The 22,304-nt window shown below is 39.6% G+C and overlaps 2 long non-coding RNA genes across 3 annotated transcripts in view; both read left to right on the top strand.

Moving 5' to 3' along the window:
• Nucleotides 1–1,322: 1,322 nt before the first annotated feature.
• On the top strand, nucleotides 1,323–18,468 carry LOC136423861 (uncharacterized). Of its 2 annotated transcripts, none has more exons than XR_010753801.1 (4): nucleotides 1,323–1,382; nucleotides 15,905–15,957; nucleotides 17,162–17,235; nucleotides 18,442–18,468. It is a non-coding gene; the product is annotated as an uncharacterized lncRNA (long non-coding RNA). The 2 variants fall into 2 exon arrangements; XR_010753800.1 differs by lacking the exon at nucleotides 1,323–1,382 and adding an exon at nucleotides 13,879–13,944.
• A 935-nt stretch (nucleotides 18,469–19,403) lies between these two features.
• LOC136424249 (uncharacterized) overlaps nucleotides 19,404–22,304 on the top strand; it is a 4,843-nt gene continuing 1,942 nt past the window's right edge. Inside the window, exons 1-4 of the long non-coding RNA XR_010753842.1 lie at nucleotides 19,404–19,444; nucleotides 20,001–20,063; nucleotides 21,602–21,640; nucleotides 22,186–22,209. This is a non-coding gene — a long non-coding RNA (uncharacterized lncRNA). The remainder of the gene's footprint in view (nucleotides 19,445–20,000; nucleotides 20,064–21,601; nucleotides 21,641–22,185; nucleotides 22,210–22,304) is intronic.

Here is a 22,304-nt window from a genome sequence, read left to right as displayed (position 1 = left end):
ATCCTGATTTGCGTGCTACTGGAGAGGGACTGGGTTGTTGTCTTGGGAGGTGACGTAATGCCGGAGGCCTCGCGTTTCAAGAGAGCAAAGGAAACACCTTCATCATGATAAAGAACCCACCACACTTCTCTATAAAATAGGTGTTCTTCCTGTTGCGACAGGGTAATACCTGATACCCAGTCTGCACACGCAGCTTGTACCCAATCAATTTAAGATACAAACGTATTTATGTACATATGCACGTAGATATATTATAATGTGCATAAAGTGGCGTGTTAAGCATTAAGTCATCTGTCTGTATATGTAACATTGACAAACAAACACAATGAGATAAACCAACAAAGACACAAGCAATGCTGTGCATATGTGTGTTATAATCGTAGGTGCTAACACACGGTCTGTATAGTAGTCTATTTGCCAACACAATGAATCCGGAAATTTTGGAACCACCAAAGTTTTATGATAATTATCGATAGTATGGGTCCCCAGCACATAGAAACTTCCGGATGCCAAGTTGTAAATGTTAAGCAATATTTCTTAATGTACATAGTTAGCGTAAATCTAAAAGAGCCCGCGCCAACTTTCACATCGTATAACTGCCAAACGACATCCGCTAGGACTAACAAACTTGGTGCCTTTTCCTTAAATTTAGTTGGCAACAATTTCATGACACCGGTTTTAGTTTACCATGCATAAGACGTTATATTGATTACCTCTTGATAATAAAAGAACAAAGATCCAAAGCAGATGTTAAGGGAGCATACTGGAGTGCAATCGGTACACACCATCCCTAACTCACGAGCGCACCTTGCGGAATGTTCAAGAAATGCAGACCTGGACAATCACTGCGGCATTTTCTAACTTCATGTTTAAATCTCGCGCCACTTTTTTAAATGGGATGCATTACTGCGAGATTTCTCTATGATTCATCATTTTCGTATATCAATTTGATATAACGACCCCTTCTATCGGCTAAAACTGTTGTTCCTTTATGTAAGCGTGTATCTGATTGGTCACGGCGAGAGTACTTACCGGTTAAGAGGGCGAATCGTGATTGTTATCAAAGGGTGCTAGTGATAAAGGTATAAATAGTTCCCAGTATATCGGTGTTTGACAAGTAAAAATATCCAATGGATGGGTATAGACTGTTAAAGACTTCATTAAACAAGTAGACATTCAGTTTAAAAACGTGAAATTGATATTTTCTTAAACTAAAGTGCACTCTTAATCACGGCTGTTACACCAAACCACCCCTATATTGAAATGGTACGCTCCTGAGATGTCTCCACCTACGCAAGCATCTAGAATAAGCCCTGATGTTTACATCATACGGTCTCTTTTGACCTTTGTGTTCCGAGGAAGAAAGACAACTAACGTCCCAGGTGAGGGCTTAGTATTGAATCGACCGATCTCAAAATTGTTGCTAATTTTTTTTTATATAAGGTTCTGAATGTGTAGTGCTTACTTTATTTTGTCAAGCTTATTGACGTTGTGGAACTTGTTGAATTTCTACCTCATTTCAATGATTTTGTTGCACTTGGAAGCACTGAATACCTAAAGATTGCAAATTTAAAATGTCCAGTATTGACTATCAGATAGTGGCCAATAAGTTCTTATTTTTGTCGCCAATTTTGGGAATGTAGTTAGCTAAAGTTAAGAACCAATGCAACGTTTCGGTAAGAAAAACTGCTGTTTTTTCTTAGCATGGGAATAATTATTTCTGACTAGAAAGCAAGAGAATTGCTCGAGCTCTCTGTTCTGGAGCGTTGAAACCGACAGTATCGGGAGTGCTAACAAGTCCTGTAACACTCCTAATGTTTTTATATCTTGGAATAAAGTTATTTTCTCTGGTTTTGGCCAAAAAAAGCCCTCCCATAGCGTTCTAAGTGTCCGATCCCGTGGCCATCACGAGTGTATTCTGACGTACCGTGGGAACAGTTGGACTCGTTACGCAGTTTGTTTCTTGGGGCGGGGCTGTTGTCGGACGGTGTTTTTCGTTGCATTTCTATACTAAAAACATACTTGACGAGTTGGTACTTCTTACATTTTTATAGGGTCATATATTTTTCCTTTCGTACACAGCAAGTACCAGTTATACATATATGTTTAGCCATTTTCCCGCCATCTTTCCCATGCCACAAGCCCGAGGCCCCTCCTGCCATTGCGCAATGTCTAGCTGAAGTAATGTTACTTTTTGTGTAACCACTCTGATCGTTTTCTGATCTTTTGGAAATTCCATTTTTTTTTTCTCTGAGGGATAGTTCAATCTCTCGTAGACATTTCTTTCTTTGTTTTATCCTTGTGTTACCTGCTTTGTGTAGCTTCCCCCAAAGTTAGAAAAAGCGTTGATCAGGTGTGGTAATTCTCCTACGAGGTCAGGACTAAAGAAAACAATACCACTTGGTGTCATTTCGAAGCTAGGGGATTGTACATGCAAAAGTTCCGATGTTACAATAATTGTAAATGTTACAAGCTTTCAGTTCGCCAAAATGCTACCAGGTGATCTATGAACAAAGACTTGTTACATTTACCTTGTTTGACTGAATGTGTCGTTTTTACCTGCCATATTGGGACGCGGCGATTCCAGGTAGTGGGCGGGACCACTCTGTCATAAGGGGTACTGCTGGTATGTTTTTGGTCCAAGCAGTTCCAAGTGTATGTTTTTGACATGTGCAAATACCTGATAGACAGGTTTATACCGTTAGTGACGTACTAAAACATCTACATTCCTGTTTGTAATTTAAAAAAAAGAGTATTTTCAGTAGCAAAGTGCCACTCTAAAACAAAACGGTAACGCCCACCCATCCCTATATCTCAATGGTCCGCTCCTGAGTAGTACCTATTAGTACCCACGCATGCGCAGCTAGCATAACTCTTGTTACGCAAATCAGACGGTCTCTTTTGACCTTTGTGTTTCGAGGAAGAAAGACGTCAATTAACGTCCCAGGTAAGGACTTAGTATTGAATCGACCGATCTTTATATTGTTGCAAATCTTTTATCTAAAGTTCTGAATTTGTAGTGCTTACTTGATGTTGCCGTGTTCTGCAAGGTTATTGTCTTTTTGTCACTCGATGCACCTTTTTACCTCATTTCAATAATTTTCCTTGGTTTTAAAGCGCTGATTGCCTAGAGAAACCCAATTTCAAATGGACATGATTTACTTTGAGATATTTAGCACGTCTTTTTGTGTATGTTTGAAATCTATAGAAGGCAGTTTAGCTGTAGATAACAAATAATGGAGATGTTCGGTCAGTTCACCTGTTGCTCTGTTTCAGTATAGGGACCGATGTTTCTGAATAGGAAGCAAGCGGATTTCTCAACCGCTGTATGATAGCGATTAAACTAAGTAGTCGGGGATGGTAGCAAGTGGCATTCTTTAATCTGAACTATCTTGGTAGAACCTTATTTTTCTCTGGTTTGGCAAATAATTCCCCTCCCTTTTGATAAAAAACACCCGTGGCCATCACGAGTGCATTATGAAGTATCGTGGGAAGAGTTGGATTTGTGACGCAGTTTGCTTCTTGGGGCGGGGTCTGTGTCGGACGGTGTTTTTCGTTGCATTTCTTTGCTAAAAACATATATACTTGACGAATTGGTCCTTCTTACATTTTTATAGGGTCATATTTTCCTTTCCTACATAGCAAGTACCAGTTATACATATATGTTTAGCCATTTTCCCGCCATCTTTCCCATGCCACAAGCCCGAGGCCCCTCCTGCCATTGCGCAATGTCTAGCTGAGGTAGCGTTATGTTTTGTGTAACCACTCTGATCGTTTTCTGATCTTTTGGAAATTCAATTCTTTTTTTTTTTCTCTGAGGGATAGTTCAATCTCTCGTAGACATTTCTTTCTTTGTTTTATCCTTGTGATACCTGCTTTGTGTAGCTTCCCCCAAAGTGAGGAAAAGCGTTGATCGGGTATGGCTGCTTTTCTGCGAGGTCAGGACTAAAAAAACAATGCCACTTGCCGTCAGTAGCGGATTCCACATGAAAAATCACCGATGTTGCAGGGCATAAAGATGTTACGAGCTCTTTGTTCGCCAGAATGCTATCAGCATAATTTAACAAACCACGACTTGTTACGTACATCCACCGTGTTTGACTAAATTTAGCATTTTTACCTGCCATATTGAAAGGGCGAATCCAGATTGTGGGCGGGACCACTCTGTCATAAGGGGTACTGCTGGCTTGTTAAAGGTCCGAGTTGTTCCAAGTGTAGGTCTTTGGCAGCTGCAAATATCTAATGGGTGGATATGGATTTTTAATGGCATACTAGAACATCTAAACGTCCAGTTTGTAAATTAAAGAAAAAGGAAATTTCTGCAACAAAGTGCACTCTAAAACAACCTAGTAACGCCAAACCACCCCTATTTCGAAATGGCCCACTCCTAAGAGGTTTCCTCCAACCTACGCATGCGCAGCTAGAATAACTCTTGTTACGCAAATCAGACGATCTCTTTTGACCTTTGTGTTTCGAGGAAGAAAGACGTCAATTAACGTCCCAGGTAAGGACTTAGTATTGAATCGACCGATCTTTAATATATATTGTTGCTAATTTTTTATCTAAAGTTCTGAATTTGTAGTGCTTACTTGATGTTGCCGTGTTCTGCAAGGTTATCGTCTTTTTGTCACTCGATGCACCTTTTTACCTCATTTCAATAATTTTCCTTGGTTTTCAAGCGCTGATTGCCTAGAGAAACCCAATTTGAAATGTACATGATTTACTTTGAGATATTTAGCTCGTCTTTTTGTGTATGTTAGAAATCTATAGAAGGCAATTTAGCTGTAGATAACTAATGGTGGAAATGTTCGGTCAGTTCACCTGTTGCTCTATTTCAGTATAGGGACCGATGTTTCTGAATAGGAAGCAAGCGGATTTCTCAACCGCTGTATGATAGCGATTAAACCAAGTAGTCGGGGATGGTTACAAGTGACATTCTTTAATCTGAACTATCTTGGTAGAACCTTATTTCCTCTGTTTTGGCAAATAATTCCCCTCCCTTTTGATAAAAACGTTCTACGTGTCAGATCCCGTGGCCATCACGAGTGTATTCTGAAGTATCGTGGGAAGAGTTGGATTTGTGGCGCAGTTTGCTTCTTGGGGCGGGGTCTGTGTCGGACGGTGTTTTTCGTTGCATTTCTATACTAAAAACATACTTGACGAGTTGGTACTTCTTACATTTTTATAGGGACATATTTTTTCCTTTCGTACACAGCAAGTACCAGTTATACATATACGTTTAGCCATTTTCCCGCCATCTTTCCCTTGCCACAAGCCGGAGGCCCCTCCTGCCATTGGCATTGCGCAATGTCTAGCTGAAGTAATGTTACTTTTTGTGTAACCACCCTGATCGTTTTCTGATCTTTTGGAAATTCAATTTTTTTTTTCTCTGAGGGATAGCTCAATCTCTCGTAAACATTTCTTTCTTTTTTGATTCTTATGATACCTGCTTTGTATAGCTTCCCCCAAAGTGAGGAAAAGCGTTGATCAGGTCTGGTAATTCTCCAACGAGGTCAGGACTAAAGAAAACAATACCACTTGGTGTCATTTCGAACATAGGGGATTGTACATGCAAAAGTTCCGATGTTACAATAAATGTAAATGTTACAAGCTTTTAGTTCGCCAAAATGCTACCAGGTGATCTATGAACAACGACTTGTTACATTTACCTTGTTTGACTATATGTGTCGTTTTTACCTGCCATATTGGGACGCAGCGATTCCAGTTAGTGGGCGGGACCACTCGTAAGGGGTACTGCTGGTGTGTTTTAGGTCCGAGCAGTTCCAAGTTTATGTCTTTGACATGTGCAAATACCCGATAGACAGGTTTATACCGTAAGTTACGTACTAAAACATCTAAAATTCCTGTTTGTAATTAAAAAAAGGAGTATTTTCAGTAGCAAAGTGCCACTCTAAAACAAAACGGTAACGCCCATCCATCCCTATATCTCAATGGTCCGCTCCTGAGTAGTACCTATTAGTACCCACGCATGCGCAGCTAGAATAACTCTTGCTACGCAAATCAGACGGTCTCTTTTGACCTTTGTGTTTCGAGGGAGAAAGACGTCAATTAACGTCCCAGGTAAGGACTTAGTATTGAATCGACCGATCTTTATATTGTTGCTAATTTTTTATCTTAAGTTTTGAATTTGTAGTGCTTACTTGATTTTGCCGTGTTCTGCAAGGTTATTGTCTTTTTGTCACTCGATGCACCTTTTTACCTGAATTCAATGATTTTCCTTGGTTTTAAAGCGCTGATTGCATAGAGAAACCCAATTTGAAATGTACATGATTTACTTTGAGATATTTAGCACGTCTTTTTGTGTATGTTTGAAATCTATAGAAGGCAATTTAGCTGTAGATAACTAATGGTGAAGATGTTCGGTCAGTTCACCTGTTGCTCTATTTCAGTATAGGGACCGATGTTTCTGAATAGGAAGCAAGCGGATTTCTCAACCGCTGTATGATAGCGATTGAACCAAGTAGTCGGGGATGGTTACAAGTGGCATTCTTTAATCTGAACAATCTTGGTAGAACCTTATTTTCTCTGGTTTGGCAAATAATTCCCCTCCCTTTTGATAAAAAACGTTGTACGTGTCAGATCCCGTGGCCATCACGAGTGTATTCTGAAGTATCGTGGGAAGAGTTGGATTTGTGACGCAGTTTGCTTCTTGGGGCGGGGTCTGTGTCGGACGGTGTTTTTCGTTGCAATTCTTTGCTAAAAACATATATACTTGACGAATTGGTCCTTCTTATATTTTTATAGGGTCATATTTTCCTTTCCTACATAGCAAGTACCAGTTATACATATTTGTTTAGCCATTTTCCCGCCATCTTTCCCTTGCCACAAGCCCGAGGCCCCTCCTGCCATTGCGCAATGTCTAGCTGAAGGAATGTTACTTTTTGTGTAACCACGATGATCGTTTTCTGATCTTTTTGAAATTCAATTCTTATTTTCTCTGAGGGCAAGTTCAATCTCTCGTCGACATTTCTTTCTTCGTTTTATCCTTGTGTTACCTGCTTTGTGTAGCTTCCCCCAAAGTGAGAAAAAGCGTTGATCGGGTATGGCTGTTTTTCTGCGAGGTCAGGACTAAGAAAACAATGCCACTTGCCGTCAGTAGCGGGTTCCACATGAAAAATTAACGATTTTGCAGGGCATAAATATGTTACGAGCTCTTTGTTCGCCAGAATGCTATCAGCATGATTTAACAAACCACGACTTGTTACGTACATCCACCGTGTTTGACTAAATTTAGCATTTTTACCTGCCATATTGAAAGGGCGAATCCAGATTGTGGGCGGGACCACTCTGTCATAAGGGGTACTGCTGGCTTGTTAAAGGTCCGAGTTGTTCCAAGTGTATGTCTTTGGCAGCTGCAAATATTTAATGGGTGGATAGAGATTTTTAATGGCATACTAGAACACTCTAAACGTCCAGTTTGTAAATTAAAGAAAAAGGAAATTTCTGCAACAAAGTGCACTCTAAAACAAGCTAGTAACGCCCAACCACCCCTATTTCGAAATGGCCCACTCCTAAGAGGTTTCCTCTAACCTACGCATGCGCAGCTAGAATAACTCTTGTTACGCAAATCAGACGGTCTCTTTTGACCTTAGTGTTTCGAGGAAGAAAGACGTCAATTAACGTCCCAGGTAAGGACTTAGTATTGAATCGACCGATCTTTAATATATATTGTTGCTAATTCTTTATCTTAAGTTTTGAATTTGTAGTGCTTACTTGATGTTGCCGTGTTCTGCAAGGCTATTGTCTTTTTGTCACTCGATGCACCTTTTTACCTGATTTCAATAATTTTCCTTGGTTTTAAAGCGCTGATTGCCTAGAGAAACCCAATTTGAAATGTACATGATTTACTTTGAGATATTTAGCTCGTCTTTTTGTGTATGTTAGAAATCTATAGAAGACAATTTAGCTGTAGATAACTAATGGTGGAAATGTTCGGTCAGTTCACCTGTTGCTCTATTTCAGTATAGGGACCGATGTTTCTGAATAGGAAGCAAGCGGATTTCTCAACCGCTGTATGATAGCGATTAAACCAAGTAGTCGGGGATGGTTACAAGTGACATTCTTTAATCTGAACTATCTTGGTAGAACCTTATTTTCTCTGGTTTGGCAAATAATTCCCCTCCCTTTTGATAAAAAACGTTGTACGTGTCAGATCCCGTGGCCATCACGGGTGTATTCTGAAGTATCGTGGGAAGAGTTGGATTTGTGACGCAGTTTGCTTCTTGGGGCGGAGTCTGTGTCGGACGGTGTTTTTCGTTGCATTTCTTTGCTAAAAACATATATACTTGACGAATTGGTCCTTCTTACATTTTTATAGGGTCATATTTTCCTTCCCTACATAGCAAGTACCAGTTATACATATATGTTTAGCCATTTTCCCGCCATCTTTCCCATGCAACAAGCCGGAGGCCCCTCCTGCCATTGCGCAATGTCTAGCTGAAGTAATGTTACTTTTTGTGTAACCACTCTGATCGTTTTCTGATCTTTTTGAAATTCAATTCTTATTTTTCTCTGAGGGATAGTTCCATCTCTGGTAAACATTTCTTTCTTTGTTTGATTCTTGTGATACCTGCTTTCTGTAGCTTCCCCCAAAGTGAGGAAAAGCGTTGATCGGGTATGGTAATTCTCCAACGAGGTCAGGACTAAAGAAAACAATACCACTTGGTGTCATTTCGAAGCAAGGGGTTGTACATGCAAAAGTTCCGATGTTACAGTAAATGTAAATGTTACAAGCTTTTAGTTCGCCAAAATGCTACCGGGTGATTTTATGAAGTACGACTTGTTACATTTACCTTGTTTGACTAAATGTGTCGTTTTCACCTGCCATATTGGGACGCAGCGATTCCAGTTAGTGGGCGAGACAACGCTGTCATAAGGGGTACTGCTGGTGTGTTTTAGGTATGAGCAGTTCCAAGTGTATGTCTTTGACATGTGAAAATACCCGATAGACAGGTTTACACCGTTAGTGACGTACTAGAACATCTAAAATTCCTGCTTGTAATTAAAAAAAGAGTATTTTCAGTAGCAAAGTGCCACTCTAAAACAAAACGGTAACGCCCACCCATCCCTATATCTCAATGGTCCGCTCCTGAGTAATACCTATTAGTACCCACGCATGCGCATCTAGAATAACTCTTGTTACGCAAATCAGACGCTCTCTTTTGACCTTTGTGTTTCGAGGAAGAAAGACGTCAATTAACGTCCCAGGTAAGGACTTAGTATTGAATCGACCGATCTTTATATTGTTGCTATTTTTTTATCTTAAGTTCTGAATTTGTAGTGCTTACTTGATGTTGCCGTGTTCTGCAAGGTTATTGTCTTTTTGTCACTCGATGCACCTTTTTACCTCATTTCAATAATTTTCCTTCGTTTTAAAGCGCTGATTGCATAGAGAAACCCAATTTGAAATGTACATGATTTACTTTGAGATATTTAGCTCGTCTTTTTGTGTATGTTAGAAATCTATAGAAGGCAATTTAGCTGTAGATAACTAATGGTGGATATGTTCGGGCAGTTCACCTGTTGCTCTATTTCAGTATAGGGACCGATGTTTCTGAATAGGAATCAAGCGGATTTCTCAACCGCTGTATGATAGCGATTAAACCAAGTAGTCGGGGATGGTTACAAGTGACATTCTTTAATCTGAACTATCTTGGTAGAACCTTATTTTCTCTGGTTTGGCAAATAATTCCCCTCCCTTTTGATAAAAAACGTTGTACGTGTTAGATCCCGTGGCCATCACGAGTGTATTCTGAAGTATCGTGGGAAGAGTTGGATTTGTGACGCAGTTTGCTTCTTGGGGCGGGGTCTGTGTCGGACGGTGTTTTTCGTTGCATTTCTTTGCTAAAAACATATATACTTGACGAATTGGTCATTCTTATATTTTTATATGGTCATATTTTCCTTCCCTACATAGCAAGTACCAGTTGTACATATACGTTTAGCCATTTTCGCGCCATCTTTCCCATGCAACAAGCCCGAGGCCCCTCCTGCCATTGCGCAATGTCTAGCTGAAGTAATGTTACTTTTTGTGTAACCACCCTGATCGTTTTCTGATCTTTTGGAAATTCAATTCTTTTTTTTTTCTCTGATGGATAGTTCAATCTCTCGTAAACATTTCTTTCTTTGTTTGATTCTTATGATACCAGCTTTGTGTAGCTTCCCCCAAAGTGAGGAAAAGCGTTGATCGGGTATGGCTGCTTTTCTGCGAGGTCAGGACTAAAGAAAACAATATCACTTGGTGTCATTTCGAAGCTAGGGGATTGTACATGCAAAAGTTCCGATGTTACAATAAATGTAAATGTTACAAGCTTTTAGTTCGCCAAAATGCTACCAGGTGACTTTATGAAGTACGACTTGTTACATTTACCTTGTTTGACTAAATGTGTCGTTTTCACCTGCCATATTGGGACGCAGCGATTCCAGTTAGTGGGCGAGACAACGCTGTCATAAGGGGTACTGCTGGTGTGTTTTAGGTATGAGCAGTTCCAAGTGTATGTCTTTGACATGTGAAAATACCCGATAGACAGGTTTACACCGTTAGTGACGTACTAGAACATCTAAAATTCCTGCTTGTAATTAAAAAAAGAGTATTTTCAGTAGCAAAGTGCCACTCTAAAACAAAACGGTAACGCCCACCCATCCCTATATCTCAATGGTCCGCTCCTGAGTAATACCTATTAGTACCCACGCATGCGCATCTAGAATAACTCTTGTTACGCAAATCAGACGCTCTCTTTTGACCTTTGTGTTTCGAGGAAGAAAGACGTCAATTAACGTCCCAGGTAAGGACTTAGTATTGAATCGACCGATCTTTATATTGTTGCTATTTTTTTATCTTAAGTTCTGAATTTGTAGTGCTTACTTGATGTTGCCGTGTTCTGCAAGGTTATTGTCTTTTTGTCACTCGATGCACCTTTTTACCTCATTTCAATAATTTTCCTTCGTTTTAAAGCGCTGATTGCATAGAGAAACCCAATTTGAAATGTACATGATTTACTTTGAGATATTTAGCTCGTCTTTTTGTGTATGTTAGAAATCTATAGAAGGCAATTTAGCTGTAGATAACTAATGGTGGATATGTTCGGGCAGTTCACCTGTTGCTCTATTTCAGTATAGGGACCGATGTTTCTGAATAGGAATCAAGCGGATTTCTCAACCGCTGTATGATAGCGATTAAACCAAGTAGTCGGGGATGGTTACAAGTGACATTCTTTAATCTGAACTATCTTGGTAGAACCTTATTTTCTCTGGTTTGGCAAATAATTCCCCTCCCTTTTGATAAAAAACGTTGTACGTGTTAGATCCCGTGGCCATCACGAGTGTATTCTGAAGTATCGTGGGAAGAGTTGGATTTGTGACGCAGTTTGCTTCTTGGGGCGGGGTCTGTGTCGGACGGTGTTTTTCGTTGCATTTCTTTGCTAAAAACATATATACTTGACGAATTGGTCATTCTTATATTTTTATATGGTCATATTTTCCTTCCCTACATAGCAAGTACCAGTTGTACATATACGTTTAGCCATTTTCGCGCCATCTTTCCCATGCAACAAGCCCGAGGCCCCTCCTGCCATTGCGCAATGTCTAGCTGAAGTAATGTTACTTTTTGTGTAACCACCCTGATCGTTTTCTGATCTTTTGGAAATTCAATTCTTTTTTTTTTCTCTGATGGATAGTTCAATCTCTCGTAAACATTTCTTTCTTTGTTTGATTCTTATGATACCAGCTTTGTGTAGCTTCCCCCAAAGTGAGGAAAAGCGTTGATCGGGTATGGCTGCTTTTCTGCGAGGTCAGGACTAAAGAAAACAATATCACTTGGTGTCATTTCGAAGCTAGGGGATTGTACATGCAAAAGTTCCGATGTTACAATAAATGTAAATGTTACAAGCTTTTAGTTCGCCAAAATGCTACCAGGTGACTTTATGAAGTACGACTTGTTACATTTACCTTGTTTGACTAAATGTGTCGTTTTCACCTGCCATATTGGGACGCAGCGATTCCAGTTAGTGGGCGAGACAACGCTGGCATAAGGGGTACTGCTGGTGTGTTTTAGGTCCGAGCAGTTCCAAGTGTCTGTTTTTGACATGTGCAAATACCTGATAGACAGGTTTATACCGTTAGTGACGTACTAAAACATCTAAATTCCTGTTTGTAATTAAAAAAAGGAGTAATTTCAGTAGCAAAGTGCCACTCTAAAACAAAACGGTAACGCCCACCCATCCCTATATCTCAATGGTCCGCTCCTGAGTAGTACCTATTAGTACCCACGCATGCGCAGCTAGAATAACTCTTGTTACGCAAATCAGACGCTCTCTTTTGACCTTTGTGTTTCGAGGAAGAAAGACGTCAATTAACGTACCAGGTAAGGACTTACTATTGAATCGACCGATCTTTATATTGTTGCTAATCTTTTATCTAAAGTTCTGAATTTGTAGTGCTTACTTGATGTTGCCGTGTTCTGCAAGGTTATTGTCTTTTTGTCACTCGATGCACCTTTTTACCTCATTTCAATAATTTTCCTTGGTTTTAAAGCGCTGATTGCCTAGAGAAACCGAATTTGAAATGTACATGATTTACTTTGAGATATTTAGCTCGTCTTTTTGTGTATATTTGAAATCTATAGAAAGCAATTCAGCTGTAGATAACTAATGGTGGAAATGTTCGGTCAGTTCACCTGTTGCTCTATTTCAGTATAAAGACCGATGTTTCTGAATAGGAAGCAAGCGGATTTCTCAACCGCTGTATGATAGCGATTAAACCAAGCAGTCGGGGATGGTTAAAAGTGACATTCTTTAATCTGAACTATCCTGGTAGAACCTTATTTTCTCTGGTTTGGTAAATAATTCCCCTCCCTTTTGATAAAAACGTTGTACGTGTTAGATCCCGTGGCCATCACGAGTGTATTCTGAAGTATCGTGGGAAGAGTTGGATTTGTGACGCAGTTTGCTTCTTGGGGTGGGGTCTGTGTCGGACGGTGTTTTTCGTTGCATTTCTTTGCTAAAAACATATATACTTGACGAATTGGTCCTTCTTACATTTTTATAGGGTCATATTTTCCTTCCCTACATAGCAAGTACCAGTTATACATATATGTTTAGCCATTTTCCCGCCATCTTTCCCATGCCACAAGCCCGAGGCCCCTCCTGCCATTGCGCAATGTCTAGCTGAAGTAATGTTACTTTTTGTGTAACCACTCTGATCGTTTTCTGATCTTTTGGAAATTCCTTTTTTTTCCTGAGGGATAGTTCAATCTCTCGTAGACATTTCTTTCTTTGTTTTATGCTTGTGTTACCTGCTTTGTGTAGCTTCCCCCAAAGTGAGAAAAAGCGTTGATCGGGTATGGCTATTTTTCTGCGAGGTCAGGACTAAGAAAACAATGCCACTTGCCGTCAGTAGCGGATTCCACATGAAAAATTACCGATGTTGCAGGGCATAAATATGTTACGAGCTCTTTGTTTGCCAGAATGCTATCAGCATGATTTAACAAACCACGACTTGTTACGTACATCCACCGTGTTTGACTAAATTTAGCATTTTTACCTGCCATATTGAAAGGGCGAATCCAGATTGTGGGCGGGACCACTCTGTCATAAGGGGTACTGCTGGCTTGTTAAAGGTCCGAGTTGTTCCAAGTGTATGTCTTTGGCAGCTGCAAATATCTAATGGGTGGATATAGATTTTTAATGGCATACTAGAACATCTAAACGTCTAGTTTGTAAATCAAAGAAAAATGAAATTTCTGCAACAAAGTGCACTCTAAAACAACCTAGTAACGCCAAACCACCCCTATTTCGAAATGGCCCACTCCTAAGAGGTTTCCTCCAACCTACGCATGCGCAGCTAGAATAAGTCTTGTTGCGCAAATCAGACGGTCTCTTTTGACCTTTGTGTTTCGAGGAAGAAAGACGTCAATTAACGTCCCAGGTAAGGACTTAGTATTGAATCGACCGATCTTTAAATTGTTGCTAATGTTTTATCTAAAGTTCTGAATTTGTGGTGCTTACTTGATGTTGCCGTGTTCTGCAAGGTTATTGTCTTTTTGTCACTCGATGCACCTTTGTACCTCATTTCAATAATTTTCCTTGGTTTTAAAGCAATGATCGCTTCGAGAATTCCAATTTGAAATGTACAGGATATTCTATGAGATAGTTAGCATCTGTTTTCTGTATGTTAGCAATATATAGAAGGCAGTTTGGTTGAAGTTAACAAATGGTGCAAATGGTTGGTAAGTTCAAATGTTGGTTTATCTTATCTATAGGCACATTGTTTCCGAATAGGAAGCACGCAAATAGCTCGACCGCTCTATGGTAGCGATTACACCAAGTAGTTGGGGATTGTTACAAGTGACATTCTTTAATCGTTACTATCTCGGAATGAACTTATTTTCTCTGGTTTTGGTGAGAATTGTCCTTCCATTTGATTGAAAAAATGTTCTACGTGTTAGATCCCGTGGCCATCACGAGTGTATTCTGAAGTATCGTGGGAACAGTTGGACTCGTTACGCAGTTTGTTTCTTGGGCGGGGCCTTGTTTTTCGTTGCATTTCAGGAACTTGGATGTGTGGCGATTTGATACTTTGAGCAATTCATTCAAGGTTCTTTTTTCCTTTTCTACATAGCAATTTCCAGTTACCTTTACATTTTCCGATATTCCTGCCCTCTTTCGCATATGATGGCATGTCACAAGGATAAGCCTTACCAGGTTTACCGATATCCCTGCCCTATTTTAGCCTTCCTCGTGTCATTGCGCAATGTCTAATTGATACAATGTGACCTTCTTCGTTTGTTTCCTAACGGACGAAACTCAGGCATTTTGAATTTATACTTACCGCGGGAAATTCTCGGCCCTCGTAGACATTAATTTGCTGCTCTATGTAACTGCCCCCCTCCCCCACTGACAAAAAGCTTTGAGCGGGAACGGTAAGTTTCCTGTGCAGCCAGGACTAAGAAAAGAGTGCCACATGATAGCCTTCGTTGCAGTCCCTCCCACTAGCGGTTTTTCAACTTATCGGGTCCAGGTTCTTGGGGGGTGGGGCCGTATCTGCTTGAGGCCTCGTCTCTGCTACCGCTGTGATCCTGTGACCGCTGTCTAGCCACATGATGTCATTACAAAGTGTAACGCAAGAGATAGGTACCTAGGTTCTAAGGTGGACGTGAATGCTACTTTTTGAAGCTTTAGGTTTGCTAGAATTTAAATGTTAGTGTATTTGTCAACTTCGATTTGTTTGTTACACCGTCGCGTTTTACTAAATGTAAAATTTCCACACGGCCAAGTTAAGAGGGCGTATCGTGTTCGTGGGGAGAACCATACTTGTCATTAAAAAGCACTGCTAGTTTGTTGAAGGTGTAAGTAGGTCCATCTATAGGTGCACTTTGTGCACTGACGCGGGGTCTTGTGGAGTAACGGCAGGGTGTTCGGCCAGGAACCAAGCACTCCCGGGTTTGAATCCCCCTGACGCCACCGATGTTTTACCCTTTACACGGTTTTCCTTACTCCACCCAGGTGTAAAAATAGGTTATTGTTCTCTGTATGTGGCACTGTTAATATAAGTTATAAAAACCTTGAGTGCATTGCCACGTCGTCCTAGTCTGTAAAAAAATAAAACGGTGCTTTCCGAGTAACTGAATAGTTCCATCCCCTTCTAACAGGTTCAAATTTCGGATAAATGGATATGGACTGTTAAAGACTTTCTTAAAGAAGCAGACTTTCAGTTGGAAACTTGCAAAGAATATTTTCTCAAACATAAGTGCACTATAAGAATCACAGTAATGCCTAGGCATCCCTATGCCTGTTTCAAAATGGGCCGCTCATGAATGCTACGTGTCCACCTATATGTACAAAATAAACTCATATCTATTGTTCTTTTTTCTCTCATTTTTTTCCAGTTACATTCATTGAGAATCGTATCAGCCAAGTAAGACACATCAAACAAAATGAGGTAAGTCCATCTGTGATAAATTCCTGCCTGCCACTTTGGAACTCAGCATTAAATAATAGTCTTTATTGCATATTCCTACCCAGAAGGGCTACTACCACATGTGGTCTATAAGAACTAAAATGTTAAACATGAATTGAAAAAATGCTACATTCTAACATTGAAAAACAGACAAACTGTGGACTATTGCTAAACTAATGTTGATCACCCAGTAGTTTCTTCTCTCTTTTTGAAACATTTTGAAACATGACTACATACTTTGTCCATTCGTAATAAGAATAAGTGATTTACTTATTATAAGATTAGTACTCGTTAAAGGGGCCCAAAGCAATTTCAGAACGTTAAAAATAGGATTTTCAAATGAAATTTCCTTGTCCTTTCTATCCATAATAGGCCTGAATAAAAGACTAAACCATTGCATATTGAGCTTCATAGAGCAAATATGCGATGTCGGTTTGTGGTGAGGAAGCCGGGCGCTTTTTTGTGGTTACAATGTATTAAGTACTCCTTTTGCGGCTTGTTTTTGTGTTCTTTTTATTCGCCCAAATTATGACATCATGATAGAAATATGCTAATATGATCATTGACAAGTAAATGTCAATATCATACAGATTGCCATATTCGAAATATTTCCCGTTTTAACGCTCTTAAATTTCTTTGGGCTCCTTTAAAGCAAACACTGTCGTGAGGCCTTTGTCAGCTTTTGCTTTTCGTTAAGCGTTTTTAACGCTTAGGTCTGACTCGTTCTCATTAGCATATACAACATGCTTTCGCATAAGAGTCAAATTACGGGAACCCTTATTGCTTTTTTTTCATTTTCCCATCAAATGTGTTATGTTTTCCAAACAATACACCACCATATTAGTATAGGTTGGTGGCTTGGAAGAAATTTAAAGCCCCCTAAAATGCGACTGTCGGCTGAGAAGACATGAAAATTTAATAAACAGCCTGAAACGTAACAACAACCAGATGCAAGAGAGCATCAGACGCTATTTCTGTCAACAGGACACGGCAATGTGTTGAAATTCTTTTGATGTCATTTTTAGCGAGCATTAACAAACTTGAGGCATTTTTCATTTTAAAAAGATAGGATACGTGTCTTACAAAACTGAGCTGATTTTTTTTGCTAAAGATCAATCGCTATTTTTCACATTCAACTGAGAACAAGCCTTGTTTCACCGGTTCTGTCTGGTTTTGTTTGGTTTAGTGTGTCCCGCGCCCTTCTGCTGATCGCCCTGGTCGTGTGTGCTGTTGACTACGGTCAAGCATATCGCCGTCCACGTAAGTACACACAAGACCACAACCATCATTTGGTGTTTTTAAACCAAATATTTATCACGATATATATATATATATTAGTCTACGTGCGTCAGGGAAAAACAAGCCTCTACCAGGCCCAGTGGATGCCTGGGAAAATAGTAGAATAGAGTGAATAGTATGCTAAATGAGTGGGCTACGGAGGTAGCGTTTTTTTTTCTGTTCGTTTTTTTAAGAAGGGAAACACTGCCACTACCAAAAATCCACAGTTACTTGAAAAATAGCAGAAATTGTCAGTATAGAATGAATAAAGTTACATTGGAGTTAGTCGGCCATAGGGCTACAGCTTGCGACAAAAAACTGTACCATAGACCATATGAAACGCGAGACGTAAATTGTCAGGGGGTGTTTGATACAAAATTTCAGCTAGGTCACAATAGATATTAGCAGATATCTTTCAGATATAGTACAGGCATATTTTGAAAGGTAACACATGTTTTGTGAAACTAACACGTGTGTCAAAGACTGCACGAAAAGTGGATTCATAAATAGCTCTAAATGCCTGTTAGTCTGGAAAGCAACCACAAATCCGAGTAAGTTAAAGCAACGGCTACCATTAATGCCAGTACTGGTTTACGATCCTAAGGAACCACTGATGCCAAATAAGTTTGTTTTTAGTTGTCCAAGGTAATCACTGATGTCACGTAAGTTCATCACATTGGTTGCACAGTGCCAGTTACCAGTAATACCTGTTGTTATTGGCTGTCCAGTTACAACATGTCTTTTTTGGGTCTTAGTGAGTTCTTTGAAAGTACGTCACATGTAAGTCCTGGGGTCAGTCAATCTGAGTAGTAATTGTTTCTATTACCGAGAAATTTGGAATGTGGTGTCTAGAGGCGCAGTTAACACTGGTTGTAAAGACGGTGTGGTAAAATAACTATTAATTTGAAAGATACCTTTCCATGATGGGATAATAAATTCAGACTGATGCTTAATTTCTTTTTTATTTAAAGAGCAACTGGCTCCCAGTGCTTTCTAGTTTCAATTTCATTTGTTTTATCTTATCTATTGATATTAAGCTGAATCATTCAGTTTTAAACTAAGCGATGTGCAATGGAGTTGTTTGTTTTTAAGATCACCACAAATGGTGGTATAAGATAATGCCAACTTGGCAATATTGGGAATGAATTCTAACTAATGTTTAATTTTTCTTTTTTTCTAAAACGCCAGCACATGGCGGGGGTTCTTCCTCTTTCGGTAGGCATCACATTTTCTAGTATCAAGTTCATTTATATTATGTGATTCTTTGATATTACTTTGGTTCTTTATGTTCTAGGCTAAGCGATGTCCACTTGTCACTAGATTTTGTAGAGTCTCACAAAGTAAGCAGCTCTTCCCCCCCCCCCCAGTCTAGATAGAGTTTTATTCAGTAAGCTTAGTCTACGTGCGTCGGTGAAAACTACTTTAGACAAGAGTAATAACTTAACAAGCCCCACTCTCAGTGTCTTTTTGAAGAAGGGAAAAACTGTCACGACCAAAACTACTCATGTGCAGTTACTTAAAAAAGTAGTAGGAATTGGCAATAGAGATTAAAATTACTTTGGAGTTAGTCGGCCATAGGAATACAGCTTGCAGCACAACCTGTACCAGAGACTATATGACAAGTTCTGCCATATTTTGTTAGGGGGTGTTTGAAACAAAATTTCAGCTAGGTCACTATTGATGTGGACGATATAGTACAGATGAAGTACAGGCTTATTTTGAAAGGTTGCAAATGTTTTGTAAAACTAACATATGTGTGGCAACGACTGCACGAAACGTGGATTTACTAATAGCTCTAAATGCCTGTAAGACTGCCCCGGAAGCAACCACTGGCACGTTAAAGCAATGGCTACCATTAATGCCAGCTAAGTCCAGTCTTGGTTAACGATCCTCAAGAACCACGTATGCCATGTAGATTTGTTTTTATTTGTTCGGTAAGTTCAGTACATTGGTGGTTCAAAGTGACCAGTAACACCAGGTAAATTTGTTTTTAGTTGTACAAGGTTATCACTACTATCTAAAGTAACCAATGATAACGGCATTACCAGATGAATTTGTTATTGGTTGTCCAGTTACAACCTGCATATCCCGACAGTAATCTGTGACGCTTTTTTATATGTCTCTTTCCATCTTTCTACAGAGGAGAGTGATGAAGATAGTGCCGACCGTTCAATGCGCATAGAAAAGCTTGGTAAGATTTCATAAACAGTATTTTATACAGTTACAGCGTGCATATCGCGAAACAAATCTGCGGCGCTTTTTTACATGTCTCCTTCCATCTTTCTACAGGTACAGCTTGCAATAAAACTGGACCAGAGACTAAATGAAACGTTCTGACTTAGTTTGTCAGGGGGTGTTTAGATGTAGCAAACACTTTACAGATATAGGATGCATATTTCGAAAGGTTACAAATGTTTTGTAAAACTAGCTTAGTGTGTCAAAGACTGCACAAAAATGGCATGAACCAATATCTCAGAATGCCTGTTAGTCTGCCGAAAGCATCCAGTACGTTAAACGGCTACCATCAATGCCATCTAAGTCCGGTCTTGGTTTACGATCCTAAGGAACAACTGATGCCAGGAAAATTTGTTCTTAGTTGTCCAAGGTAATCACTAATGTCACGTGAGTTCAGAACATTGATGGTTGTTCACCAGTTATACCAGTTGTTATTGGTTGTCCAGTTATAACGTACATATCACGAAACAGATATGTGACGCTTTCTTATGTCTCTTTCCACCTTCCTACAGAAGACCCTTTTGCCGATTCTAAACTGGAGAGTGGAGAACGGAGGCCAGCAAGTCCTGAAAGTGGTAAGAATTCATAAACAGTATTTCATACAGTTACATAGTGTATACCGCGAAACTAATATGTGACGCTTTTTTGTACGATTATGTCTCTTACCATCTTTCTACAGCACCTATTGATCTAGAGGCTCAGGATGGAGCTAACTCCGTTTTAAAACCTCTTGTTAAGAACCTAAGTTACAACTACTTTGTCTATTATTTACATCATTTATGTTATCTGTTACTAATTTTTGGGTATTAAAATGACATGACATGTATTTTTGGGGTCTTAGTGAGTTCTTTGTAAGTAAGTCACATGGTGTCGGTTTGAACCCTCTTTCGATTTACTCTGGAACTGTAACTATTTTTGTGAAAATCTTCCAAGGAGAATAACTGATCAAAGGAATGACGGATTTCCATGTTATTTAGTATGCAGGTAGTTAAGACAAAGATGTACAAAATCAAGTGCAGATTATGCAAATTGAGACTTGTTATTGGCTGTCCAAAATAACCACTAATACCATGTTATTGTTATTGGTTGTCCAAAGCGTGTTCAATATGGTAGGAGTTTTAATTCATGATCGGACTATCTAACGTTATTTAGGACTGCTTTTCAGCGGCATATATAGAACTGTAGTTATATACCATCCATAATTCGTACCTTGTACAATTGTTGCGCAATATAGTTAGCAATATAGCCTTGTCATTTACAAAACAACACTCGTGCAAAAGTAAGACCAGTGTTGGTTGTCAAAAGCAACCGCTAAGACCAGGTAACTTTGTGTTGTTTTGGAGCAACTGCTACTGCACGAAATGGCCTCGGATCCTTAAGTATCCGGGTATGGGATACGGGGATCCCGAACCTCCGATCCGTAAAAATCTGGACTTTTGCGGAATTAACTTGCATGTACAAATGGTATACCACATAACGGTACCGCTTGCATATGCAGGTTAATGTAGGTAAGTGGTAGTTGTTTTTAAGTACATTTGTTTTTAATAGCCATTGTCCATGTCATGCTAGAAGTTAGTAGTAACGTTATTGTGTGCAGTATTTGATTTTGTGTCATACCTGGGCCGCAAAAACGTTCACTACTGGTGCTCCGTATTACACGGGGTTCTATAATATGTTTAGAATGCATTTCGAGTGTTCCGGTTGCGCCGCTGTCGAACATTGGAGCGCAAAAGAGGGTCCGTATGAAGTTTACAGACCCGCGGGTCCATACGAAGTTTACAGACCCACTTTTGCGGGTCCGTATGAAGATTACAGACCCGCAAATGGAGCCTTCTGATTGGTCGACGACATCTACCTATATGATAATGTTATTAAATATCTTCAGCTTGTAAAGTCAGTGCTGTAAATGTAATACTAGTACTCAAAGTAGGATTAATTCTGAAGGCTGTTAAATTATTTACAACACTGATAGCTTCATACCTATACAACCTAACTCATTAGAAGATTTCCAGTGCAACGCTCACCAGACTACCCTGGCTTTTATCACTGTGGGTGGGTAAACCTCACGTTTCTCGCAGTGAAATCTTACATGTCTCTTTTTATTTTCGTTCAGGAGTTTCTAGTGCTGTGAGTGGAGAAGCAGATAAACATGGTAAGCTTCACATTTGCTCCGTTCTATTTTATTGTCGGAGTATCTAATGTTATTTAATACTAATCTCCAACTTCTAAAATCAGTGCTGTAAATATAATACTAGTACTTATAGTAGGCTTAATGCTGAAAGCTGTTACGTTATTTACAACACTGATAGATTCATACATGTACAGCTCATTTGAAGATTTCCAGTGCAACTCTCACCAGACTTTTACCCACCCACAATGATAAAGACCAGGTAATGCTAGGGTCACATTTCCAAACCGGGGCCCGGCCGGGCAGTTTGCGGGAACGAAAAATATGATATAAAAGACAACAAAACACACAGCCATAAAAATATCAATCTTGAGCATAATTTGTGTATATTTCTTGGCATACATTTTAATTTTCCGTTTCCGCAAACAGCCCGGCCGGGTCCCGGTTTGGACAGCCCGGCCGGGTCCCGCTTTGGAAATGTGATCGTAGCATTACCTGGTCTTTTTCATTGTGGATGGGTAGATTCCACGTTTCTAGCAGTGAAATCTTACATGTCCCTTTTTATTTAGGTTCAGGACATATCATTCCACCAGGTAAGTGTCACATTTGCTACGTTCTGTTTTATTATCGGACTATGTAATGCTAGTTAAGACTGATCTCATTTAAACTCATAAAAACTTTGAAGACT

This window comes from Branchiostoma lanceolatum, chromosome 18, assembly GCF_035083965.1.
Source record: "Branchiostoma lanceolatum isolate klBraLanc5 chromosome 18, klBraLanc5.hap2, whole genome shotgun sequence".
Lineage (NCBI taxonomy): Eukaryota > Metazoa > Chordata > Leptocardii > Amphioxiformes > Branchiostomatidae > Branchiostoma > Branchiostoma lanceolatum.
The sequence above is the reverse complement of the archived record's forward strand: the minus strand, read 5'-3'. Positions and strand labels throughout refer to the sequence as shown.